Below are 13,311 nucleotides of genomic sequence, written 5' to 3' on the forward strand. Positions count from 1 at the left end.
AGGTCCTGGCTTGCCGGTGGCTGTGTGGCCTGGGGCACATTACTTAACCTCTCTGAGCCGGTCCTTCCTTGACTGCAAAAGGGATGAGAATATCCTCTTCTGACAGGTTTTTCACGATGATTAAGTGAAATTATGGGTAACATAGAGGGGCTCCAAGGAAAAATAAAAGCAGATTCCTCTTTGGTTCTGCCCCTGCCTCAGTGATGAATCCACAGACTTAATGATTCCTCTGGCTCCAAGCTTGGGAATCTGAGCTCCTGGATGCTTGGCCATCCAGTCCCTGCCTGGCTTGGCCTCTCTTCCGTCTGCCTGCCAGAGGTGCATTCTTCCTAAGGTTTGCTTAGTGTGTGTGTGGACACACGTGTGTGTATGTGTGTTTGTGTGTGTGTATGTGTAAGCATATTTTATTTTAATGGCAGAACGCTCATGTGAATTCTTAACAGCAGCACACAGGCCTCATTTGTGTAAGCCCTGGCAGGAGCTGGTCTCCTGCTGTGGCAACCACTGTCCCCTGGCTGCCCACTGTCCCCCAGCTTCTTGCTGTCCCCTGGCCACCTGCTGTCCCTTGGTCACTCACTGTCCCCTGGCCATCCACTCTCCCCTAGCTGCCAACTGTCCCCCAGTCACTTGCTGTCCCCTGGCCACCTGTTGTTCCTGTGGTTTCCTGCTATCCCTTGGCCACCTGTTGTCACCTGGTCACCCACTGTCCCCTGGCCACCCACTGTCCCCTGGCTGCCAATTGTCCCCTTGTCCACCTGCTGTCCCCTGGCCACCAGCTGTCACCCTGGCTCCCCACTGCCCCCTGGTCATCCACTGTCTCCATGGTAGCCCACTGTCCCCTGACCACCCACTGTCCCTTGGTCACCTGGTCTCCCCATGGCTTCTTCGTAGGCCCCTGGGGGCCCCATGTCCCTAAGAGCATAGGCTTAGGGGACCACATGGCCATCTGACTCTAGGGCTCAGTGTTCAATTGCTTACCTGGCTTCTGTGGTCAGCCTGAGATTCAGCTGCCCCAAGGGGCAGTGTTGCCAGGGCCTGATCTCGGCCAAGTCCAGGGGTAGTTGCAGGATGCGCTGGCTTCTGAAGCCCCTGGGCCGCGTCCAGCTTCCCCCATCATGCTGCCGTGGTGGCAATGGAAATTTTGGGACTGCCATAAAAGACTTGACCAAGAAAGGAAAGAAGGAGGAACTTGACCTTTTCCAAGGATCCATCTCAGGCCAGGTGCTGGGGCTGCAGGGAGGCGACGGTTGAGCTATGCTTGGGAGAGAGGACGGCATGGAGAAAGTGGTAGGTGACATGGGGACACGTCCAGTGTGGCGGCCCGAGAGCTGCCCTCTAGTTCTTGAGAGACTCGCAGATCACCGAGTGACTTGGGGGGCCGCTGTGCCTTCTGGTCAACGAGCTCAGCTGCACTGTCACAGAGCAGGGAGCTGGGCGGGCAGCCGAGCAGAGGGGCCAGGGAGGCACAGGGCTCAGCAGGGGCTCACTTTGAGCAGCGTCCTGCAGCTAGGCAAGGGGGCAGGGAGGGATGGGAGCCAGACTTCGGGGATGCAGGAAGCAGGAGGGCTGCAGGGTACAAGAAGGGCGGCTGGAGAACGCACTCCCGAGGCGTGTCTGGTCTCCTCCTTCTGCTTCCCAAAGTGCAGGGAGACCTGATGCCCCTCCCTGTCCCTCCCAGGGGGAGTCTCCATCCCTGGACACCCTGCAGCACCTGGTGCAGGAGGAGCTCAGCCAGCAGCTGGAGGGCGAGTAGGCTGACACCCCCGAGGCCCTGTGGATGAGGGCAACCATGCAGGCAGCCGTCCCTGCATCTGTCCTCAGGTGCTCTGGCAGTGCAGCTCCAGGAAGCGCCCACCTCCACCCATCCACTGCAGGACAGCCGCTCCGGAGCCCCTCTTGCCATGGCTGTGGTAGCCCGTGGATGCTGAGCTTGTGTGCAACCCACACAGCTTTCCATGCGTGTCGCCCTGGGCCACCCTAGTGCATTGCGCTGTCTGTGCACAAGGAAGCTGAGGCTGCCCACAGCGGGGTCAGGCTCCAGGGACAGTGAGGGCCACTGGGTGGAAGAGACTCTGGTCAGTTCCCTGGGCAGTGTGGCCTCTGGTTGCCCCCCAGCGGTGCAGCACAGGCCAATTCAGTTCAGACCCTGAGGGTCCTAGAGGTTTGCCCCCTTCCCAAAATGCGTTCCCCCTGCTCCACAGCCAGACTTGCTGACCTGCTGGCCCAGATGCCCCCGGTACATGTGAAGGTACCTCCACGCAGACCTGGGCCCCCCAGAGCCCCCAGCAAATATGGGCTTCCAGGCTGGGTGGGGCCCATGGGGGAGCCTGGTCAGCCTGGGCAAGGGGGCCTAGAAGGACCTTCTGGACTGATAGGCCCCAAAAGGTGAGCAGAGGCCACAGAGGAACAGGACATGGCATGTGCAGTGCACACTGCGGCTGACCACGCGTGTGAAGAGAGGGGCTCGGGGTGTGCAGTGTATGCTGCGGCTGTCCAGGCGTGCTTCACTCCATTTTCATTCCCTGTAGCCTGATAACACCCTGCATTTTGACATCATGTAATTTTTCATGCATCTAAGTGGTTTTCATACTTGATATTTTTTCAAAATTATGCTTTTGCTAGGAAAATTGAATTAGATCCCTCCTACTTTTCTTTTCTCCCTCCATGTCTGTTGAAGTTTCTCCGAGGTTGATGCAGACCCCTTCTTCTTCCTCTCTGAATCCAGAACTAACTGAGAATCGAGGCACTTAAGGACCAGACCAGTGGAGAGTAAATGTCAGCTTTATGACTACAGGAAGTGGCTTTAGAGCTGCAGCCAGAAAGGGTAGCTAACTCTCCAGCTCTCACCTGGAATGGCTTACCTGGACACAGGTGATTTATCTGAACACAGATGACTTACCTGGAAACAGATGGCTTACCTGGACACACATGGTTTATCTGGACACAGGTGGCTTACCTGGACACAGGTGACCTACCTGGACACAGGGGACTTACCTGAATACACATGGTTTACCTGGATTCAGGTGGATTACCTGGACTCAGGTGGCTCTAAATGAGGACAGCTCTAACAGTATTCCAATTCTGGAATCCTTCTTTGAAGATGTGGTTTCTTGGGCTCATTCTGGGACCAAATAAAGTAGTAGCCAAAGCCCAGCTCAGAAAACAGAATCAATAGTAGTTTTTCAAATATTTAATATGAAGAATTATTTATGTAAATTTTGGAAGGCTGAAGAAGCAAGGAGGCATTAAGATGACTCAGTGATCAATAATTACAAGAAGAGGTAATATCTGCTATGGCTGGAGGAACAAAAAGTGGGAATTGGAGTTACCAGTACCTGAGATTTCAGACTTCTGGGCACAGCTACAGCTGCTGATGCTCAGACCTCTGAGGGGTCCTGCTGCAAAGCCAGTGCTTGGTCCTAGGCAGGGGCTCCCTGAAAGTGGTACGTGAATGCAGGGGTGACACAGCCCGAGTTTTGTTGATACTAACTTGGAAAGGGTGATGGGCATTTGACATTAGGAGTGCCAAAGGCAGTCTGAACTGAGTTCTGAACTGAGCCCTGGTCTTGCTAGGGCTGCAGGGACCGGAACTGAGAAGGTGAAGGATGTCCCATCACATAGGAGTAATGATGGTGATAGGAGTAAATGGTGACAAGTTTTGTTTATTAAACGTTCTTGTGTGCATGGTCTGACCCAAACAATCTCATTTACATAACATTCCTCCTTTTCACCTCTTTCATTACCTTCATCCAATTAATTTTACCAGGACTGGTTAGTGCTTCTAAGTATTTAATGATTAAAGAGTTCTCCTCCTTTTTTCCTTCAAGTACAACATAGTTTTGGGTTTGCATCATTTCTTGCTTCCAGAACTTATCAGGTTTCCTTCTTTCTCTGCTTTCCTCTGGTTCATCCTTCATATTGCTCCAGATGATCTTTCTTCTAAATCAAAAATATTATCACAAAAAAAAAAGAAAAAAAAATATTATCACATCATTACTCCAGCTAAATGAATTAAATGATTTTGTGTGGACTGGTCGATAAATTCCAATCTCTTGTATATTGACTCACAAGGTCATTAATGGCTTAACTGAGTTGTCCTTATAGGTCACATGCTTTCGTGCCTCCTTTCCATGAGGCACTGCTCTCACCTCTACCTGGGATTATTTTTGTTCCCTTGTCTATTTGTCCATAATCTCACACATCAAAATTTCCTCCACCTGCCACATCCTCTATGAAGTGCTTGGTCACCTCAGCATCGGCTGTCAAGTCATTGTGTATCTGTGCCTGTGTGTGTCTCATCAGAAGGCTGTTTGGATTGTCAATGCATTTGATTCATTGCTAAATTTTAGGTGTAGATGGAAGGGGAAGAGCTTAGGGTCTGTGACAAGCTGGTCTTGATATCGACCAGAAGCTCTGACATTGGACTCTGGGGGACAAGTGAGCAGTAGTCTGTATTCTTGCTCTCACTCCAATGTTTCTGAGAGCAATGATGCTGATTTTGATAATGATGGGGATGGTGATTTTTATTATGTATAATTGTATAGTATAGCTGATCTAGAAATAATTTCACTTATATTATAACAGACATGTAGCTAAGTTATAATTTTATTTTGGGGCCTTATTTATCTTCTTTGTAATTTGCAGAAATCATATTTTGCTTTTGTCCAAAACATTTGTTAATACTTGCATCCATTCATACTTCCTAACAGGACCTGGATTTTTATCTAGATGGATTGTTCCTAAAGGTACATTCTTGGTTGCAGGTAAACTCAGGCATTTGCACCCCTGGGCTAGTTTGAGATTGTCATGTACCCCAGAAAAGCCATGTTCTTTTGATCCTGATCCAATCTTGTGGGGGCAGCTGTGTTCTATAATTAGGTTCAGTAGTGTGGGTGGAACTTTTTGATCAGGTTGTTTCCATGGAGATATGACACACCCAATTGTGGGTGTGATCTTTGAGTAGAAGGAGATATGACACACCCCCTTCTAGGTGGGTCTTGATTAGTTTACTGGAGTCCTTTAAAAGGGGCAACATTTTGGAGGAAGCTCAGATGCAGACACAAACACAGGCTTTTGAAAATGCAGAAGCCCCAGGAGATGCCAGTAGCAGAGAGAGCTGATAGAAGCTAGACAGAAGCTAGAGTTGATACAGACAGAGACATTTGGAGATGCATAAAGAAAAGGCCCCCAGGGAGGCTGCTTGAAACCAGAAGCCAAAGGACCAACAGATGCCTGCCAGTGGCTTCCTGGCTACGGGGGGGTTTCAGACACCTTTGGCCTTCCTTGAGTCAATATATCTTTCTCTGGATGCCTTAGTTTGGACATTTTTATGGCTTTAGAATTGTGAACTTGTAATTTAATAAATCCCCTTTATAAAAGCCAACTTATTTCTGTTATATTGCATTCCATTAGCTTTAGCAGACTAAACCACCTCCTTTTGTGTGGTTTAAAGGACCCTGGAAGAAGTATCCTCTTACTGAACTGGTATGGCCAAGGGGTAGGAATGTTGAGCTAACTGTGGTTAAGAAGGCAACTCTCTTCTGGAACTTCACATTTTGAGTAGAATGAGTCAAGCACAGAAGAAAATGTTCTAGTTCTTACAGCCCAGCAGTGGTTCTCTGGTGTGTGAGCCAAGGGGTTTCACTGATGTGACTATTAGAAACATCTTGGTCTCTCCACCTTGTCTCCCTTAGGATTCTCACACTCCTGTTTTCCAGCAGGCTCACTTAGATGCAGTTAGGCCAGCACTAACAACAGTGCCCAAAGCATCCCCTGGCAGATGGGACCACCTGTTAGCTGAATTCAGAGGCCCCAAATGCTGGGAAGGATTTGGATACTGGGACCCCATTCCCAGCTCTACTCTTGATACTTTGTAACAAGTTTAACATCATTAAACTTTCTGGGTTCCAGTTTTGGTCATATGGGGCACAGTGACACGTACCTAGCAAAGGTGTGTGTGCTCTGATAGAGGAACAGAGAGTGGCTGTGGGGTGCCCAGAACCATGTCTGGCACGTAGTGGGAGCTTGCAGTTCTCTCCCATTTTGTTAATATGCAGCATCCCCCTTCGCAGAATCTGGAGAACCCCTTGATTACCTCCCATCACAGGGAGACCCCAAATGTTCTCTTTGTCTGGGTTAAAGGTTGCCATGTGTGTGGAGCACCTTTCTCGGGGATCTGGTGTTGACGGCCCAGGCAGGCCACATGCTGTGTGAGATGAGGACACGACGTGGGGTCAGGCAGACTTGGTTTCAAGCCTCATGGCCCCACGTGATGAGCCACATAACCCTTGACCTCGCTCGTTCTGTGTGCTGTGGATTCCTCTCTTACCAACCACAGAGGGCTACCATGAAATGACAGCCAACAGTCCCCTGGAGGCATTCTGTATCCTGTAGGAATACAGAAGCCTCAGCAAAGATTCCATGCCTGTGGAGACTGTGCCTTAGACAGCTTCCCATGGATAAATAAAGGCCTTCAGAGGGGCAGGAAATAGTCCAATTCCCATGAACATTCATCGAAATCTGTGCTTTCTAAAGGCTCCTGGCCTGGTGGGAGATGTCCTGAGTCGCACGCATGTGGCAACATACTTGCTTTTCCAGGCACAACCATCTCACGTCGGCCACACCTGTCCCATTGAGCTGCGTGCACAGCAGCCTTGCCCACCTCATCCACAGGGTCTCCCGGCAGTTACAGGGAAAGAAGAGCATCCAGTGAAAGTCAGAAAGTGCCAGTGAGTGAAGTGAAGCCCTCAGGAAGCCCAGCTTTCCTCACATTTCATCAGGCAGCTGGACTGGCATTTCCCTAAGGTCTGCTCTGAGTCAGGCACTGGGGGCAAGGCACAGATGCAAAGAAGCCATGTCCTCCATCTCAGAGGGTTTGCCTTTGGGCTGGGGTGGGGGAAGGGTTCAGAACCACAATATCAGTGGTCAGAGCAAGGATGGCCCAATTAATTGGATGGTGTCCCCCATGATATGGCCACTCCCCAAGCCTGGAAGCTGTCTGTGTGGCATGATTTGGAAATAGGGTCCTTGCAGGTGTAACAGATTAAGGTGAAGTTGTTCTCAAGTAGGCGGGGCCCTTGTCTAGTACTGGTATCCTTGTGAGGGCAAGAGACATGGACAGACACTCAAGGTAGAGACTGAAGAGGACCTGGCTGGCAATGCCAGGGGCAGAGGGTGAGGCTCTGCAAGGATGCCTTCCCCTCTAGGCTCAGAGGGAGCATGGCCCTGATGGCACCTGGAGAGCAGACGTCCAGCCTCAGAACTAGGAGGAGACATTTCTGCTGTCTTAAGCCACCCAGTGCATGCTGCTTTGCTGCAGCTGCTCTGGGAAACTGATCAGGCAGCTAATGCCACTGGGGGTCATTGGTGATTCCTGGTTGCCAGGACAAAGTGGAAGCTCCATAGCAAAGCAGGACATGAGAAATTCACCCACCTTACCTTGGAGCACTTTACCTTCCTTTTGCCTTCATGGTACTCTCCAGGATTCCAACTTACATTGTTTCTTTCTCTCTTGTCTCTCTTCTTGTATTCTGTATATGCATAGCTGTATGCATACTTGTGTCTACACACACATATGCACACAGATGGACAGATGCTTGTTTATCTGCCATGTTGTTGTTGTGGGCTTCCAGGACTGAGAACCCTGCCTGAGGTCTAACAGGTGTTGGTTCTGAAACAATGACTGACTTCGAAGCTGTCTCACCCCCTGGTTCTCTTCCTGGACTCCCAGTGTCATGGTTTTGAGACTGGAGTTTGGGATTGCAGACACAGTCCTGCTCTGCCACTTACCATCGGCCCCTTGGCAAGCTGCTACCTCTCTAGAGCTCATTTTTCTCATCTATAATGAGGATAACAATAGATTCTTGAAGGAGAAAATGAGATAATGCTTGTTAAGCCTGCAGACAACCCTAGAGCAATGCTGGCGGCTGCAGCTACGTTGTTTATTATTACTGTCCAGCCTCTTTTCTCATACCCTGAATCTTTCCTCTCTCAACTCTATACCTACAGTGTTTCATTTATAATAAACATGCCAAAATATGGTCTATTAGGTGCTTGTAAGATCTGTACTCCTTGGGCTATACCTGATGCCTTAAACAATTTGAACCCTTGCAATCTTCCAGGCCTCAAAACTCAGTCTATGGATTTCTTCTTTTATGACTCTTAATCTTTAGGTGGCCCCATCTGTTCTCAAGACTTTAAATAATTTTTGCATTCTGATTGACTCCCAGTTTCATCTCTGGTCAAGGCCCTGACCAGAGATGCATTTTTGCATTCTGATCGACTTCCAGTTGCCTGCTTGGCCTCTGCACTTGCAGATCTAATAGGCGTCTCATGGTGACAGAACCCAAACTATCCCCTTGAGTCACCTCAATTTTAACTTGTCATCTTCCCCATCTCAGTGACTGGCACATTAAAATTAGCAGTTGCTCAGGCCAAACATTTTGGAGTTATGTTTGGTTCTTCTTTCCACTTCTATACCAGTAGCAGACCCAATGACATGGCGCACAAGGTGTGTTGAAAACACGACCACTTCTCTTCTCCTCCTGTAGTTCCTGCCACCCTGGTGACCACCGTCCCCATTACCTAGTTACTGCAATAACCACCAAACTTGTGCTCTTTAGTCCAATTTAACCTGCACATAATCTGTGATCACATAGAGCGATCAGCCGAAATGCAGGCGAGATCATGTCACATCTCTGCTCAAAACCTTTAATTGGCCCCATTTCAATCCCAATGCAGCCCTGAGTCTTTCCCAAGGCCTGTGTGGTATGGCCTGACCTGGTCCCACTATCTCCCTGATGTCACCTTCTACCACTGTCCACCACCTTCACTCTGCTCCAGCTGTACTTGCTCTTTAGTTACTCTTCAAAACTCCAGGCCACCTGAATTAGGGTTTCATACTTGCTGTAGTATCTATCTGGGAATCTTTTGTTCCAAATGTTCAGAGGACTTTCCCTTACTTCCTTCCCTTCTCTGCTCAGATACCTCCTCTGAGAGTCCTTCCCTGGCCACCTTCTCTAAAATCTCTCCTTCCCACCGACCCCACTCCCATCTCTCTCTGTCTCTTGGCCTGCTTGTTTCCTTGGCATTATCACCACCTGATATGTTAAATATTCATTTATTTAGTGTTATTCTCCTTCCATTGGACTAAGACCCATGCAGCATGAACTCTTTTTGCTTCTTCATGCTTAAAAGATTACCTGGCATGTAGTAGGAGTTCAATAAATATTTGTCAAAGGTGCAAAAGCTTTGTTGCTACAGTGAATATGAAAAGAATTTTGCATGATGTTCTTTCCTCTCTCTTGAATGGAATGCCTGCCTTTCTCCCTGGAGGCTGCATGTTTATACTGCAAGGCCTACCTCATGGCATCTCCTCTCCCGTGTCCTTGTGATCTGTGTCTAGACGTGGCATTGTCTCCCTCTCCCATCATTTCAATCGGGATTCTCCAGTATTATGTAATGACATGTCTAATGAACCCTTCAAGGCAAAGAGCATTGTTGGTGTTCATGCATTCCTAATGGCCAGTACAGACCCCAGCACCTCGAGAGTGCTCAAAGTTCCTTTGGAAATGAGTTAGTGCTGTAGAATTTCCAAGGAGAGGCAGACTCTTGACACCTAGATCAAAAGTGAGGGCCTCAGAAGAGAGATATTTTTGTTTCCTAGGCTGCTCAAGCAAACACTGTGTAATGGGTCAGTTTAAACAATGGAAATTTATTAGCCCATCATTTTGAGGCTAAAAGAAAGTCCAAATCAAGGTATCATCAAGGCAATGGTTTCTCCCCAAAGTCTGTGGCACTGGGGGGCTGGCTGCAGGGAAGTCTCGGCCCTTAGCTTGGGACATGGCGGCATCTCCTGGCCTCTCCCTTTTCTTCTGGGTTCCAATGATGTTCAGTTTCTGGCAGCTCCCTGCAAGGCTTTCTGTCTGAATTTCACTCCATTGTAAAGGACTCCATTAGTAGGGTTAAGACCCATACTGATTGGAGGAAGTTTGCACATTAACTGAAGTAACCCCATCAAAAGATCCTACTTACAATGGGTTCACACCCACTGGAATGGATTCAGTTTAAGAATGTGTCTTTCTGGGTTACATACAGCTCCAAGCCATCCCAGAAGTTCAAGACAAGAACCATAAAATGAAATCAAGTTTAAAAAGACACAGAAAATGAGAAAAAAAGTCTCATTTGTCAACTATCTGATGTATACTAATCATCCATGTAAAATAATAATAATGTGTAATATAGAGCAGAAGCTGAAAAAAACTTATGGGATCTCCTATTAGGTCTATGTTCCTGGAACCTAGAACCATTCCTGCAACCTAAATATGTGTTCAATAATTGTATATGGGATTAATGAATTAGTTAATAAGCTAACGGATGATTGCACTGAATTTGCTGTCTTGTCAGTCCCAAGAAGCTGGTCTATCCAAATATCTTGTCTCCAAATAAATGTTAACTTTCTTAAGAATAATATCTTTGTATAATAAAAACTTTCCAGTTCCATGAGGTCCTTTGCTTATTTCTCATTTGGTGACTTGGAGACATGCAGCCTTAATAGCTAATTTTCATTGATAATGAGCCTATTTGCCAGTATGTCATTGAGCATGGTTATAATGTCTGCTAAGTCCATTTCCTTGGCCATCTCGGGTCCCCTCTGATTGCCTTTTAATAACAGGACATTTTGATATTTGTTTTCATGGTGATCAGCTTTGGACTATGTCCTGGATATGGTCAGTGTTGTGTTGTAGAAATTCTTGATTCCATAATATTCCTCCTGAGAGTGTTTGTGTGGTGATTATTGTGCCTGGCAGTTTGTTGTGGTGGGCAATTAACTTGGTTGGACTCAAAGTGCAAACTCTGGGCAGCAGCTCATATTTCAGTTCACTTTTTTCATCTTTCATCAAGTTGTTTGGAGTCCACCAGAGATTTGGACACAATTTATATGCAGAATGTGTGGCTCCCCTCTCTGGCTCTTTCCTTTCTAGTTTCTCCATCACTTTGGGATAGGTTGAAGGTCCCAGAATTCTGGGAAACACTGTAGGTCTTGTATTAGACCACAGAGCTCCCTCTGGGTGTGTTTAAACTGTGACCTGTCCTCAGGCCACCTCTAGACTCATGTCAAAAGGAGACATGCCATGTTCTTTCCCTCCCTCCCACCCACCATTGTTTCTCCCCCAGAGCCTTCTGCTTTGATTCATGCCGCCTTAACTTTGGGAAATTGTGTATTATATTGTCCAGAGTTTGCAAGCACTGTCTGTGGGAGGATTGGTTTGGTGGGGGCTCACTCAGCTATGCAGGAATCATCAATACAGGGATGGCTGCATTGTATCATCTGGCCCTTCACTGCCTATGGGCACTGCTGCCTCCACCCACTTTTTTTTTTTTTTAATTTTTTCATTAATCAAAAAAAGAAAAGAAATTAACACAACATTTAGAAATCATTCCATTCTACAAATGCACTCAGTAATTCTTAGTATCATCACATAGATGTATGATCATCATTTCTTAGTACATTTGCATCGATTTAGGAAAAGAACTAGCAAAACAGCAGAAAAAGATATAGAATGTTAATATAGAGAAGAGAATTAAAATAATAATACTAATAATATATATATATAAAAAGGAAAAAGAAAAAAACAAAAACAAAAGATACAAACACACAAACAAACAAACAAAAAACCATATTTCAGGTGCAGCTTCATTCAGTGTTCCAACCTAGTTACATTACACTTAGGTATTATTGTGCTGTCCATTTTTGAGTTTTTGTATCTAGTCCTGTTGCACAGTCTGTATCCCTTCAGCTCCAATTACCCATTATCTTACCCTGTTTCTAACTCCTGCTGGTCTCTGTTACCAATGATATATTCCAAGCTGATTCTCGAATGTCGGTTCACATCAGTGGGACCTTACAGTATTTGTCCTTTAGTTTTGGGCTAGATTCACTCAGCATAATGTTCTCTAGGTCCATCCATGTTATTACATGCTTCATAAGTTTAGTCTGTCTTAAAGCTGCATAATATTCCATCGTAGGTATATGCCACAGTTTGTTTAGCCACTCGTCTGTTGATGAACATTTTGGCTGTTTCCATCTCTTTGCAATTGTAGATAATGCTGCTATAAACACTGGTGTGCAAATGTCCGTCTGTGTCTTTGCCCTTAAGTCCCTTGAGTAGATACCTAGCAGTGGTATTGCTGGGTCATAATCCATTCTGCCATTCTATGTCTTTTGATTGGGAAATTCAGTCCATTAACTTTTAGTATTATTACTGTTTGGATAATATTTTCCTCTACCATTTTGGCTTTTGTATTATATATATCATATCTGATTTTCCTTCTTTCTACACTTTACTCCATACCTCTCTCTTCTGTCTTTTCGTATCTGACTCTAGTGCTCCCTTTAGTATTTCTTGCAGAGCTGGTCTCTTGGTCACAAATTCTCTCAGTGACTTTTTGTCTATAAATGTTTTAATTTCTCCTTCATTTTTGAAGGACAATTTTGCTGTATATAGGAGTCTTGGTTGGCAGTTTTTCTCTTTTAGTAATTTAAATATATCATCCCACTGTCTTCTAGCTTCCATGGTTTCTGCTGAGAAATATACACATAGTCTTATTGGGTTTCCCTTGTATGTGACAGATTGTTTTTCTCTTGCTGCTTTCAAGATCCTCTCTTTCTCTTTGACCTCTGACATTCTAACTAGTAAGTGTCTTGGAGAATGCCTGTTTGGGTCTATTCTCTTTGGGGTGCGCTGCACTTCTTGGATCTGCAAATTTAGGTCTTTCATAAGAGTTGGGAAATTTTCAGTGATAATTTCTTCCATTAGTTTTTCTCCTCCTTTTCCCTTCTCTTCTCCTTCTGGGACACCCACAACACGTATATTTGTGCACTTCATATTGTCATTCAGTTCCCTGATCCCCAGCTCAAGTTTTTCCATTCTTTTCCCTATAGTTTCTGTTTCTTTTTGGAATTCAGATGTTCCATCCTCCAGATCGCTAATTGTAGCTTCTGTCTCTTTAGATCTAACATTGTAGGTATCCATTGTTTTTTCCATTTTTTCTTCTTTGTCCTTCACTCCCATAAGTTCTGTGATTTGTTTTTTCAGATTTTCTATTTCTTCTTTTTGTTCAGCCCATGTCTTCTTCATGTCCTCCCTCAATTTATTGATTTGGTTTTTGAAGAGGTTTTCCATTTCTGTTCGTATATTCAGCATTAGTTGTCTCAGCTCCTGTATCTCATTTGAACTATTGGTTTGTTCCTTTGACTGGGCCATATCTTCGATTTTCCGAGTGTCATCCATTATTTTCTGCTGGTGTCTG

This window comes from Tamandua tetradactyla, chromosome 10 (genome assembly GCF_023851605.1).
Source record: "Tamandua tetradactyla isolate mTamTet1 chromosome 10, mTamTet1.pri, whole genome shotgun sequence".
NCBI classification, from domain to species: Eukaryota; Metazoa; Chordata; class Mammalia; order Pilosa; family Myrmecophagidae; genus Tamandua; species Tamandua tetradactyla.